At 37.1% G+C, this 13743-nt stretch overlaps 1 pseudogene; it reads left to right on the forward strand.

The window, feature by feature from the left end:
- The first annotated feature begins 10350 nt into the window (after nt 1-10350).
- Nucleotides 10351-11535, forward strand: LOC101710683 (transcription elongation factor A protein 3 pseudogene; annotated as a pseudogene).
- The last annotated feature ends 2208 nt before the right edge of the window (nt 11536-13743 follow it).

Consider the following 13743-nt stretch of genomic DNA (forward strand, 5'->3'; position numbering starts at 1 on the left):
AACCAAACAGAAGAAAAAATCCTACAGGCAGTTAGAGAAAAGAAACAAATCACCTATGAAGGAAAGCCTATCAGAATCATGGCAGATTTTTCAACACAAACCCTCAAGTCAAGGAGAGCCTGAAGTCAAGTATTTCAAGCCCTAAAAGAAAATAACTTCCAACCTAGATTGTGATATCCTGCAAAATTATCTTTCAAAATCAATGGGGAAATTGGATACTTTCATGACAAAGAACACCTGAGAAATTTCATGAATACCAAACCAGCACTCCAAACAAGCCTAAGCAATATCCTAGAAAAAGACAATGAAGGTCACAACTCCATGAGGCCCAACAGAGGGAAGCCAAAAAGCAAGGTAAGAAACTAAAGCGAAAGGAAAAATAAATAAATAAAAGAATCACCAATAGTAAAACATTATGACAAGGATGAGTCAATATCTATCAATTATAACTATCAATGTTAATGGTCTCAATTAACTAATCAAAAGAAATAGACTGACAGGGCCGGGGATTTAGCTCGGTGGTTTCGCCGCCTGCTGCACAAGTGCAAGAACCCGAGTTTGATCCCCAGTACCAAAGGAAAAAAAAAGAAAAAAGAAATAGACTGACAGAATGGATTAAGAAGCAAAATCCAACAATATTCTGTATACAAGACACACAGCTAACTCAAAAAGAAATACATAGACTGAAAGTAAAAGGATGGAAAACAGTTCTCCATGTCACAGGAACCCAGAAAAAATCAGGGGTAGCAATTCTATTTGCAGACAAACTAGATTTCAAACTAAAATTAATTAAGAGAGACAAAGATGGTCCTTGTGAAGGGAACAGTCCAAGAGGAAGAGATGATATTCATAAATATATATGCACCAAATACGAATGCCCCCAACTATACAAAACAAATATTAATGGACATGAAAAACCAAATAAGCTCTAATACAACTGCAGTGGGGGATCTCAGTACCCATTTATCACAATTAGACAGATCATCTAGACAAAAAATTAAAATGAAATTCTAAAATTGAACAAAGCTACTGAACAAATGGATTTAACAGATGTTTACAGAGTGTTCCACCCCACAAAATCAGAATACACATTCTTTTCAGCTGCACACATGTGTCATTCTCTAAAATAGACCACATGCTAGCTCATAGGACATGTCTAAGTAAATGTAAAAGAATTGAAGTTACCTGCTGTATATTATCAGACCATAGTGCAACAAAATTGGAGATCAATGACATAAGAAACTGTAAAACTCCCACAGACACATGGAAATTAAATAACAACCTCCTGAACAACCAATGGGTCATAGAGGAAATTAAAAATGAAATTTGACAGTTTCTACAAGTAAATGATAAAACCAGTATAACATACAAGAATCTATGGGACACAATGAAAGCAGTTCTATGTGGGAAATTCATAGCAGTGAATGCCCATATTAGGAAAACAGAGAGAACTCAAATAACTAACCTAATGCAGAACCCCAAACTCCTAGAAAAGGAAGAGCCTAACAGATCCAAAGCTCATACAAAAGGGAAAATTATAAAGATCAGAGCAGAAATCAATGCAATGGAGACTAAGAGAATGATACAAAAAATTAATGAATCAAAGAGTGGGTTTTTCAAAGCAATAAAGGAAATTGATAAACCTTTAGCCAAACTTATCAAAAAAGGGAAAGAAAAGGCTCAAATCCATGCAATCAAGAATGAAAAAGGTGAAGTCACAACAGATCCAGGAGAAATCCAAAGCATCATCAATACTTACTTCGAGAAACTGTACTCTAAAAAAATGGAAAACACAGAAAAAATGGACAGATTCCTAGAAACATACGAATTACCAAAGTTAAAGGAAGAAGATATAGAAATTCTCAACACCCCAATTACAATGAGTGAAATTGAAAATGTAATAACAAATTTACCAACAAAGAAAAGCCCAGGTCCTGATGTCTTCATTGCTGAATTCTACAAGAAATTTAAAGAACTATCGCCATTAATCTTCAAACTCATCAAGGAAATTGAAAGGGAAGCAAAGCTTCCAAATTCATTCCTGGAAGCAAGTATTACTTCGATTCCAAAACCAGGGAAAGACACAACCAAAGAGAAAACAACAGGCCAATATCCCTAATGAATATTGACACAAAAATCCTCAACAAGATACTGGCGAGCCAGTCCCAGCACCCAGAAGGAGGCTCCCCCACTGCCATTACACGCTCCTAGGACAGAGAAGGTGAGCCATGTGGGTGCCAGAAGCACCACCCCCCCATGTGGAAATGAGAAGACACATAAACAAGCCTCAAAAACAGATTTCCAGATCACCTACAGCAACCCCAAAGGGAAACAAGATGGAAAAATCTGATACTCAACCACCTGGACTCTCTGAACTGGCAACAAAAGAGGATCTGGGAAAAATGAAATCAGAAATAATTTCTCAGGTAATAGCAAAGATTATGCCTATAGTGCAAGACATGATTAATAAATCTAGAGAGGACACAGATTAAAAAAAATAGAGGATCTGAGGAACATGATGGAATCACAACATAGGAAACAAATGGAATTCATAAAACAGATGCAAACAGATTTCCAGGAAATTAAAAACTCCATCGAAAGTCTGCAGAGCAACATGAACCAGTGTGAGGACAGAATTTCAGATATACAAGACAAGATTGCAATTAGTGAGGAGGAAAAGAAAAATTGCTTTAAAATTGTAAGGGAACACGAGAAATCAATCCAGCAGCTGCTAGACGATGCAAAGAAGAATAACATTAAGACTGATTGGAGGGCCGGGATTTAGTTCAGTGGTTTCGCTGCCTGCTGCACAGCACAAGGACCTGAGGTCAATCCCTGGTTAAAAAAAAAAAAAAAAAAATGACTGATTGGAGTCAATGAAGAAACAGGAGAGAGTGCACATGACATAAAAGATCTCTTCACAGAAATAATGGCAGAAAACATCCCAAGCAGGGGAAAACAGCTTGACATACAGATAAGTGAGGCATATAGGACTCCAGCTAGCCTTGATCAAAAAAAATCTACACAGAGACATATAATAGTTAGGATTTCAGAAACCCAACAGAATAACAAAATTCTACAAGCAGTTATAGAAAAGAAACAAATCACATACAAAGGAAAATGCATCAGAATCACAGCAGACTTCTCAATGCAAACACTTAAGGCAAGAAGAGCTTGGAGTGATGTATTTCAAGCCCTAAAAGAAAACAGCCTCCAATCCAGATTGATGTACCCTGCAAAACTATCTTTCAAAATTGATGGAGAAATAAGATACTTTCATGATAAAGAGCACCTTAGGAACTTCATGAATACCAAACCAGCACTCCAAAAACTTTTAGACAATATCCTAGGAAAAGACAATGAGGATCACAACCCCAGGAAGCCCAGCAGAATGAATGCACTGGGTGTGACAAATTAAACGCAAAGAGGGGGAATCCAACAGAAAGAAAAAGTCATGACAAGGCTTTTAAAACTTTTAACTTCATCTCCCTAACGAGTGTATAATTCAATCTTGTTATTGTACTGATTAGTAGTTTTCTGATTCTAGAGTTGCACACTTTTCCTTGTGCTGTACTGGCTATTTATCATCATCTTATGTCTACTTTTTAATTGGGTTGTCTATTAATGAGCTGCAAGAGTTCTTTATATATTCTGGTCATATATGCATCGTAAATATGGTCTGTTAAAGGACTACTTTTCATTTTAATGATGTCATTTAAAGTTCTAATTTTTGATGGACTCTCATTTATCAATTTTTTTCTTTTGTACATCATGTTTTTTGCATCCAAGGTAGTTCTTGCCTATCCTAAATTCAAAAACACTTTCCCTTATAATTTCTTCTTAAAGTTTTATACTTTCAGGCTTTCATACTTAGGTTGATAGAACCCGTCAAGTCATTTTTATGTATGGAAATAAAGGGTTGAGGTTAATTTTTTATATACAGATACCAGGTGTTCTAGTGCCATTTGCTGCTAACACTATCTTTTCCTTGGCTCTTGAATTGAGTTTATATTCTATAAAATGTTAATGTTAAATAATCTTTCAAAACTCAGTGGATCATATATGTGTGGTTCTATTTCTAGATTCTCTGTTTTATTTAAATGATCTATATGTCTTTCCTAACACCAACACTGCCTTGATTACTGTAGCTTTAGAAGAAAAATAGGGTACTAAATGTCTTCCAACACTGTTTTATTTTCTTCTTTTTACTTTTCTAGGTCCTTTGTACTCCTACATAACTTTTAAATTTCAATATCCAATTCTTCATTTATAGCAAGTATACATAGACCTGAATTTTTATATATACCTTGTGTTTTCTAATCCTGCTAAATTCAAATACAAGTTCTAGGGGATCCTAGAGATTTCTTAGTATTTTCTCTGTAGATGATCATTTCATCTACATATAAAGATTTTGCTTCTACCTTGCCAATCCTATCCTAATTGTGTCATTTTATTGCCAGACTATTTTGCTTTGGGTCTAGGTTTCAAAGTTTAATGGACAGATGAAGAGTAAGCATATCTGCCCTTGTTCCTGATCTTAGGGAGAAAGCATTGTATCTTCTCCATTCATATAAGGCATTTTTGCTGGAAGTATGGAGTAGATGTCTTTAATCTGTAGAGAAGGTTCTGTTCTACTTCTAGTCTCCTGATAGCTTTTACCATGAACAGCTGTGGAATTTAGTCCAATACTTTTTCTCCAACTAGTGACAGGATCATATGGCTTTTTCCTTTCCTCTATTAAAATGATGACTTTTGGGGGTGGATCTTCCAATGCTGAACCAACACTGCCATCCCTATAATAAAACCACTTTGTACATACTGCCAGATCTGACTTCTAATAGTTCGTTTTCTTCAATTTCTATCTATGTTCATACTTTTTTCTTCTATTATCTTTATCCAGTTTTAGGATTAGCACAAAGTTGATTTCCTAAAATGAGGGGAGAAGTGTTCCTTTTTTTTCCTGCTTTAAATGTTTGATATAATTTATCAGTCAAAATGTAAATGAGCCTGTTTTTGTCATATAGGTAAGTTTTTTCAAGCTAGGAATATACTTTCTTTAATAGGTGCTATTCAAACTTTATATTTCCTCCAGAGTTAGTTTCATTAATTTGTCTTCCAAGGTACCTCTTAGAAGTTGTCAAATTTATTTCAAAACAGATTTTTGAAATATGCTTTCTACATCCTTTTAAATTCTGTAAAATCTGTGGTAATGTCTCCTAGGTCTTGATATTTTAATTTCAAAAACACTCTAGGAAGTAAACGTCTAAATAGGAAATAAAGGTCTAAAGGAGCAGGGGAAGTGGGAGGGGGAGGGGAAAGGAAAGAAGGGAAAAGAAAAAAATATGAGAAAAGGAAAAAAATGGAAACAAAATCTTTGCAAATAGGGAAGGGTGGAGGGAGTGAAGGGAGGCCAGGGGAAAGGGAAAGAAAAACAAGAACCAAGATACTCATGTAATGGTACAAGATCCCAATGATTTATGTAAATGTATTTTATACCTAAAATGTACCAATAAACTTAATGGGGAAAAAAACATAAACAAGATACTGGCAAAAAGAATGCAAAGGGTCATCAAGAAGATCATACACCCTGGCCAAGTCAGATTTATCCCAGGGATGCAAGGATGGTTCAACATTTGTAAATCAATAAACATAATACACTATATTAACAGACTCAAGGATAAACCATATGATTATCTCAATAGATGCAGAAAAGGCATTCAACAAAATCCAACACCCATTCCTCATAAAAACCCAACAGAAAATTGGAATAGAAGGTCTTTATCTCAACTTGATTAAGGCTATCTATGAAAAACCAACAGCCAACATCATACTAAATGGTCAAAAACTCAAAACTTTCATGCTAAAATCAGGAACAAGACAAGGATGCCCACTATCACCACTCCTGTTCCATATTGTTCTGGAAACATTAGCCACAGCAATTACAAAAGAGAAAGAAATAAAAGGAATGAAAATAGGAAAGGAAGAATTTATATTGTCATTATTTGCTGATGATATGATACTTTACATAGAAGACCCAAAATACTCTGCCAAAAGACTTCTAGACTTAATTGACAGATTCAGTAGAGTAGCTGGATATAAGGTCAACACTCAAAAAATAATAGCCTTTTTTATATACAAATAATAGAATCACTGAGACAGAAATTAGGGAAACAATTCCTTTTACAATAGCATCCAAAAAAATGAAATATCTAGTAGTCAGTCTAACAAAGGAAGCAAAAGACCTCTACAGTAAAAACTATAGCACTTTGAAAAAGGAGACTGAGGAGGATATAAGAAAATGGAAAGACATCCCTTGTTCCTGGATAGGAAGAACCAATATAGTGAAAATGGCCATACTTCCAAAACTATTATATAGTTTTAATGCAATCCCGATTGAAATTACAACAATATATTTCACAGAACTAGAGAAAACAAACCAAAATTTCATTTGGAACCTGAAGAGACCTAGAATAGCAAAAGAAATTCTAAGCAACAGAGATACGGCTGGGGGTATTACAATCCCCAATTTGAAACTATACTACAAAGCTACTGTGATAAAAACAGCATGGCATTGGCAAAGAAACAGGCCTGAGGATCAGTGGAATAGATTAGAAGATGCAGAAACAACTACCGATATGCTCAGCCACCTCATCTTTGCTGAAGGAGCCAACCATCCTCATTGGAGGAAAGATAGCCTATTCAATAAATGGTGTTGGAAAAACTGGATTTCAACCTGCCAAAGATTAAAACTTGGCCCATGCCTATCACCATGCACTAAATTACGATCGAAGTGGATTAAAGATTTAAATATTAGGACAGAAACCCTAAATTTTCTGGAAGATAAGTTAGGTAGAACTCTTGAAGATACTGGTATAGAAAAAGACTTTATGAATAAAACCTCAGTGGCACAGGAACTTGCACAAAGCATCAACAACTGGGATCTTATCTTATTAAAAAATTTCTGCACTCCAAGAGAAACCACCAACAGAACTAAGAGACAATCTACAACATGGGAAAAAATTTTCAGCAACTGTACCTTAGACAAAGGACTACTATCTAGAATATATAAAGTACTGAAAAAAATCAGACCCCCCCCAAATTCAAAGACCCAATTCAAAAATGAGCATCTGAAGTGAACAGACATTTCTCAGACAAAGAAGTAAAAACAGCAAATAAATATATGAAAAAATGTTCAACATCACTGGTCATTTGAGAGATGCAGATGAAAACAACACTGAGATTCCACCTCACCCCAGAAACAATGGCTGCTATTAAGAAATCATCTAATAACAAATGTTGGCGGGGGTGTGGGGAGAAAGGAACCCTTCTCCATTGTTGGTGGGAGTGCAGACTGGTGCAACCACTGTGGAAATCAGTATGGAGATACCTCAAAGAACAAGGCTTAACAGTCCCATTTGACCCAGCTATCTCTCTTCTGGGTATCTTCCCAAAAGAATTAAAAGAATCTTACCACAGTGATATATGTGCACCCATGTTTATAGCTGCACAGTTCCTCATAGCGAAAGCTTGGAAACAGCCCAAGTGCCCATCAACTGGAGACTGGATTGAGAAGATGTGGTTTTTTTTAATAAAATGGAGTACTACTCAGCCATAAAGAATGAGAAACTAGGGACATTTATAGCTAAATGGGTGCATATTGAGGCCATCCTCTTAAGTGAAATAATAGGACACATATGTGTAAATATCAAATAGTTTCTCTAGTGTGAGAAACTGAAAATGTAATTAAGGATACACACTGATGAAATGGCATAATAACATATTTCTCAGATTGTGTTTCCATTGCATGTCATATGACTGTATCAATATTTAAATTAGGGAGAAGTTTGGCTTATGTGGAGTCTGCTAACTAACTGGAGGGTTTTTTCCAGATCATTATTTGTTCAAAGTTGGTTTGGGGGACCTTTCTAAAACAAACCACATCACCTGGTGTCTTGTTGGTGCTTGAGATGCTTTTTTAAATTATATGGAAAAATGTTTAAGTGGTTTTCAGTTTTGTTTTGGTTGAGTTCTACTGTATTTGAATATTATTGTAGTTTTTTTCTCCTTGCATTGTTCTTCTTTGAATGGTTTTAATTTTTTGTATTTGTGTGTATTTGATATTAAAGTTATTTTTTAAAAACGAGAAATAACAAATGCTGGTGAGGATTCAGAGAAAGGAGAACTCTCAAACTCTTTCAGAAGGAATGTAAATTAGTAGTCATTATGGAAAACATTTAGATGTCCCCCAGCAAAAAAAAAAAAAAAAACCTAGGAAGAGAAATACCACATGATCCAGCAATTCCACTCTTGGGTATATATCTAAAGGAATGAAAGTCAGTATGTTGAAATTTTATCTGTGCTCAAGTTTGCTGTGGTACTATTCAGAATAGCCAAGAAATAGAATCAACCTAAGTGTCCACTAACAAAAATTAGAGAAAATGTGATATATATATACACAATGGAATATTATTCAATCATAAAAAGAATTAAATTATTTTTTTGCAACAACATGGATGTAATAGAGGATGTTATGTCAAGTGAAAGACAAATACTTCATTTTCTAATTTACATGTGAAAGTTAAAAAATTGAACTCAAGTAAAGAAGAGAATAGTGGTTACCAGAGCCTAAGAAATAAATCTGTGGAGAAAGGAGGGATAAAAAGTGGATGACTAATGTGAACATAGATAATATAATGAATTATCTATTTCAAGAAAACCTGAACGGATTTTCAATATTTCTACCACAAAGAAATGATAAATGTGTGAAGACATATATATGCTTACTCTGATTTACACATTATGCAATATATATATATCAAAACATCACATGGTACCCTATATATATAATTTTCATATGTCAATTAAAATTACTACAAGGGAATAGTTATCAAAATATTGTCATACAGATATAAAAATAAAAACATAGACCAAAACAACAGAATAGTGATCCCAGAACTAAATCCTTATATTTATTGTCACATGATTTTTAACAAAGGTGATAAAACTAGCCTGTGAAATAAGGGGCTGGGGATAGAGCCAGGAAATAAAAGGACAATCTCTTCAGCAAATTATGTTGGAAAACTGGATATTTATATGTGAAAGAATGAATTTGGACCAATACCTTAACTCATATATTTAAAATAAGTAAGTCAAAATGGATTAAACATAGAAGAACCAAAAGTACTACAAGAAACACAAGGGGGAATCTTCAAGGCATTTGATTTGTTAGTGATTTTTCAGATATGACACCAAAGTGTAGACAACACAATCAAAAATAAATGGGACGGGGACGGAGATCTAGCTCAGTGGTTTCGCGGCCTGCTGTGCAAGCACAAGGAGTTCGATCCCCAGTACCAAAAAAAAAAAAAAGGGATATGGCTGGGGATTTAGCTCAGTGGTTCCACTACCTGCCTCGCAAGCACAAGGACCCGAGTTTGATCCCTGGTACCAAAAATAATTTTAATTTTTTAAATAAATAAATGGGACAGCGGCACAGTGCCTGCCTGGCAAAGCACAAGGCCCTGAGTTCGAGTCCCAGTACCCCCACACGCAAAAGGACTACATCAAAATTAAAATTTTGGGGGGCTGGGGATTTAGCTCAGTGGTTTCGTTGTCTGTTGCGCAAGCGCAAGGACTCGAGTTTGATTCCCGGTACCAAAAAAAAAAAAAAAATTAAAGTTTTTTTAATGCATCAAAAGAAACAATTAAAAAGCAACCTAAAGGATAGTAGAAAATAATTACAAATTCTTTCAGTTAGTATCTGAAATATATAAAGAACTTATATAACTCAACAACAAAGATAATCTGATTAAAAATATATATATAAATGGGCAAAGGACTTGAATAGGCATTTCTCCAGAGAAGATAAATAAACAGGCAATAAGTACATGAAAAATGCCTAGCATCACTAATCATTAGGAAAACAACACAAATCAAAAGCACAGAGTTCTTATCTTGGATCCATTGGGATGGCCACTATCAAAAGAATAGAGAGGGCTCCAGAGCGGCAGCCGGACCCAGGACCTGGAGGGGCGGGGCGCGCCCGGGTCTCACCTGGGCGCCGCGAGAGGGCGCTGCGGCCAGCGAGGCGGGGACGAGATCGGACAGCGGGACGCGGGCGCTGGCAGAGCAGGACCCGGCCGCCCGGAGCCCCCTTTCCCTCCACGCAGACAGGGGCTGCGCCCGCCAAGCCCACACCGCACCCGTGCGCACCCGTGCGCGCCCGGCCGCCCGCTACTTACCCCCGGAGCAAACAGCATTGAGGTGGCACACCCTCCACATTGGCACTTGCTGCACTGAAGCCTGGCTGCTGCCCTGCATCCCCTGCTCTGCTGGGTATCACAGGCTAACATGGATCAGGAAGAGGAGCTGCTAAAAAATCACCAAAAAGCTGGAGAAGATGGTGGCCAAGAGGAACATGGAAGGGGCCCTGGACCTTCTGAAGAAGCTGGACAGCTATCAGATGTCCATTCAGCTGCTACAGACAACCAGGATTGAGGTTGCTGTTAACGGCACTCGCAAGCACTGCTCAGATAAGAAAAGTGGTGGCCTTGGCCAAAGTCAAAAACTGGAAGCAGCTGTTGGATTCCCTGGGATCTCCCAAAGGAAAAAAAGGAGAAAAGAGAGAAAAAGGAAAGAAGGAGAAAGTGCTTGATTGTTCAGATTGGAAGCCAGAAGCTTTCTTCACCCAGGAAGAAAGAAAAAGAAGAACCCAAGAACAAGAGAGACTCTGTGAACTCCAAGTCTTCCATCACCTCCTCTCTAAAAAGGCCATCGATGAAAAGATCAAAGAAAGTGAAGACCGCCAAAACACCCAGAAGTCCCTTGACATTTGCCCCCTCCATCTGCCTCCTGTCTCCCTGCTATTTCACAGGGGACTCTGTCCGGGACAAGTGTGTGGAAATGCTGTCAGTGGCCCTGAAGGCAGAAGATGATTACAAGAACTATGGAGTCAACTGTGACAAGATGGCATCAGAAATTGAAGATCATATCTACCAGGAGCTCAAGAGCACAGACATGAAGTACTGGAACCAGGTGCGCAGCCATATCAGCAACCTCAAGGACCCCAAGAACCCTGGCCTTAGGCGGAATGTTCTCAGTGGGGCCATTTCCACAGAGCTCATTGCCAAGATGATGGCAGAGGAAATGGCCAGTGATGAGCTGAGGGAGTTGAGGAATGCCATGACCCAGGAGGCCATCTGTGAGCACCAGATGGCCAAGACCAGTGGTACCAACACCAACCTCCTCCAGTGCAGCAAGTGCAAGAAGAACTGTACCTACAACCAGGTACAAACACTCAGTGCTGATGAGCCCATGACTACCTTTGTCCTATGCAATGAATGTGGGCATCGCTGGAAGTTCTACTGACAGCAGCACCCACCAAGAAGCAGTGAAGGAGATGAAGAAGAACAAGAAGGAAGTGCTGAACCAGCTGAACTAGAGACAAAAAATGAAAATGAAAAAAAATACTGATCTCTGAAAGAAGCAGTAGCGATCAGAGGGAGAATTCTTTTGCCAATGAATAATCAGTCATTCACAATGATTGGCTAATAGAAGAGCATAACTGCAGCACCAGGCGAAGAATCCATGTTGACAGACTTCTTGTGGAAAGTCAGAGCATTATTGCTGAAGAGTCACATCTTTTGTAGTGAGCTGCCTGGCCTTTGCTTTGAGGCCCTTCCCTCTCATCCAAATCTCTCAGCCTTTTCTGGATTGAAAATTACCAGAGAGCTGGGGGTTTAATTCAGGAGTTGAATGCTTGCCTACCATGTGTGAATCCCCAGGTTCAATTCCCAGCACTGTAAGAAAGAAAGCAGATCAGAGTTGGGGTATAAATCAGTAGTAGAGTACATGCTTAGTATACTTGAGGCCCTAGTTCAATTCCTACCACCAAAAAAAGAAAAAGAAAGAAAATAAAAATACCACTGGGCATGGAGGCACATGCCTCTGTGATCCCAGTACTCTGGAAGCCTGAGGCAGGACAATTGCAAGTTCAAATAGACAATTTAGTGACTTAATGAGGCCCTGTATCAAAATAAAAAATAAAAAATAAAAGAGGATATAGTTCAATGTGAAGACCCTGGGTTCAATCCACAGTAGCACTAGAAAAAAAAAAAAGGTAAAACACAAGCAGGTACAGTGGCACACATATGAATATAGTTCTAGCAGCTTGTGGGACTGAAGCTGGAATGAGGCGGAGATTAGAGCATGGCAGAGTGGCTGGAAAATTGGGTATGTCAGTCATGGAAACCTGTCAATCACAGCCAAGATGCATGTGCAGAGCAGCTTTCAAGTCCTGTGTGGGACACCTTGGATCTGATGTCAGAAGAAGGATATAAAAAATGTTGACCATTGACCTTGTGGCCACTGTCTTGTTTTTGCAGTGGCCTCCCCTGCATGCAGGGCATATTTTCTCTCTTTAGAGCACTTTTTTCTTTTTGGAGCACTTTTTTTCACTTATTTTTCTTCTTTTACCTTTAATAAATGTTAAACTTTTACATTAAAAAAAAGAATAGAGAATAACAACTATTGAAGAAGATGCAGACAAGTTGGAACTTTTTGCACTATTTCTGGAAATGCAAAATAGTGCCACCATTATGGAAAAGAGTATGGTGTCTCCTTAAAGAATTAAAACTAGAAATACCATATGATCCAGATCTCACTTCTGAGTATATTTCCAAAAGAATTAAAAGCAGGATGTTAAAGAGACATTTGTACAACCTCTTCATCACAGCATTATTCACAATAGCCAAAAAATGGGAGCAATTCAAATAACCTTCAACACATGAGTGGATAAATAAAATGTGTTACATGTATACAGTAGAATGTTATGTACCCTTAAGCACATCTTACCACATGCTACCACATTAAAATTATTAAAGGAATAATAAGAAAATATTTAGAACAATTTAACTCAGTAACTTTGAGAACTTAGATGAAAATGACATTTCATTTTACCTTGTGAACACTTAAAAAAATCATTCAAGGGCTAGGGATTTAGCTCAGTGGTTCTGCAGCCTGCCTTGCAAGTGCAAGGTCCCGAGTTCAATCCCCAGTACCAAAAACAAAACAAAACAAAAAAGTTCATTCAAAAAGACACAAATAACTAGAATAGCCATATATCTATTATAAGTATTAAATTTGTAGTTAAAATCTTCCCCACCAGTAAAACTCCAAGCACAAAAGTCTTCACTAGTGAACTCTACCAAATATTTAAGGAAGAAATAATATCAATATGATAAACTTCTTCCAAAAAAATTTGAAGAGAAAGGAATACTTGCCAATTCATTTAATTCCAGAGCTATCTCAATATCAAAATCAGATAAAGAATTGTAAGGAAAGAAACTACAGTCCAATATTCTCTATGAACATAGATCAAAAAAAGTTAATAAAATTTGAGCATATCAAAACCATATAAATATATATTATACATATTATAGTACCTCATGACCAAGTGAGATTTATTCAAGAAATACAATTGATCTAATGTTGAAAAAAAAAGCATTCAATGCAATTCACTATATTAACAGACTAAACAAAAAACAAACCACCTCAACAAATAAAGAAAAGGCATTTCACAAAGTCCAACCTGTAACTAATAACATACTTAATATTAAGCAACTTTATTAATTTCCCTCTAAGATCTGGAACAAGGCAAGAATGTCTACTTTCACTGCTTCTATTCAACACTGCCAGGGATTCTAGCCAGTGCAATAAGGGGCTGAGGGTGGAACTAGGAAATAA

The sequence above is a fragment of the Heterocephalus glaber genome, unplaced genomic scaffold, assembly GCF_053883595.1.
Source record: "Heterocephalus glaber isolate CG9 unplaced genomic scaffold, H.glaber_assembly_v1.0 deba00001429, whole genome shotgun sequence".
In the NCBI taxonomy this organism is placed as follows: domain Eukaryota; kingdom Metazoa; phylum Chordata; class Mammalia; order Rodentia; family Bathyergidae; genus Heterocephalus; species Heterocephalus glaber.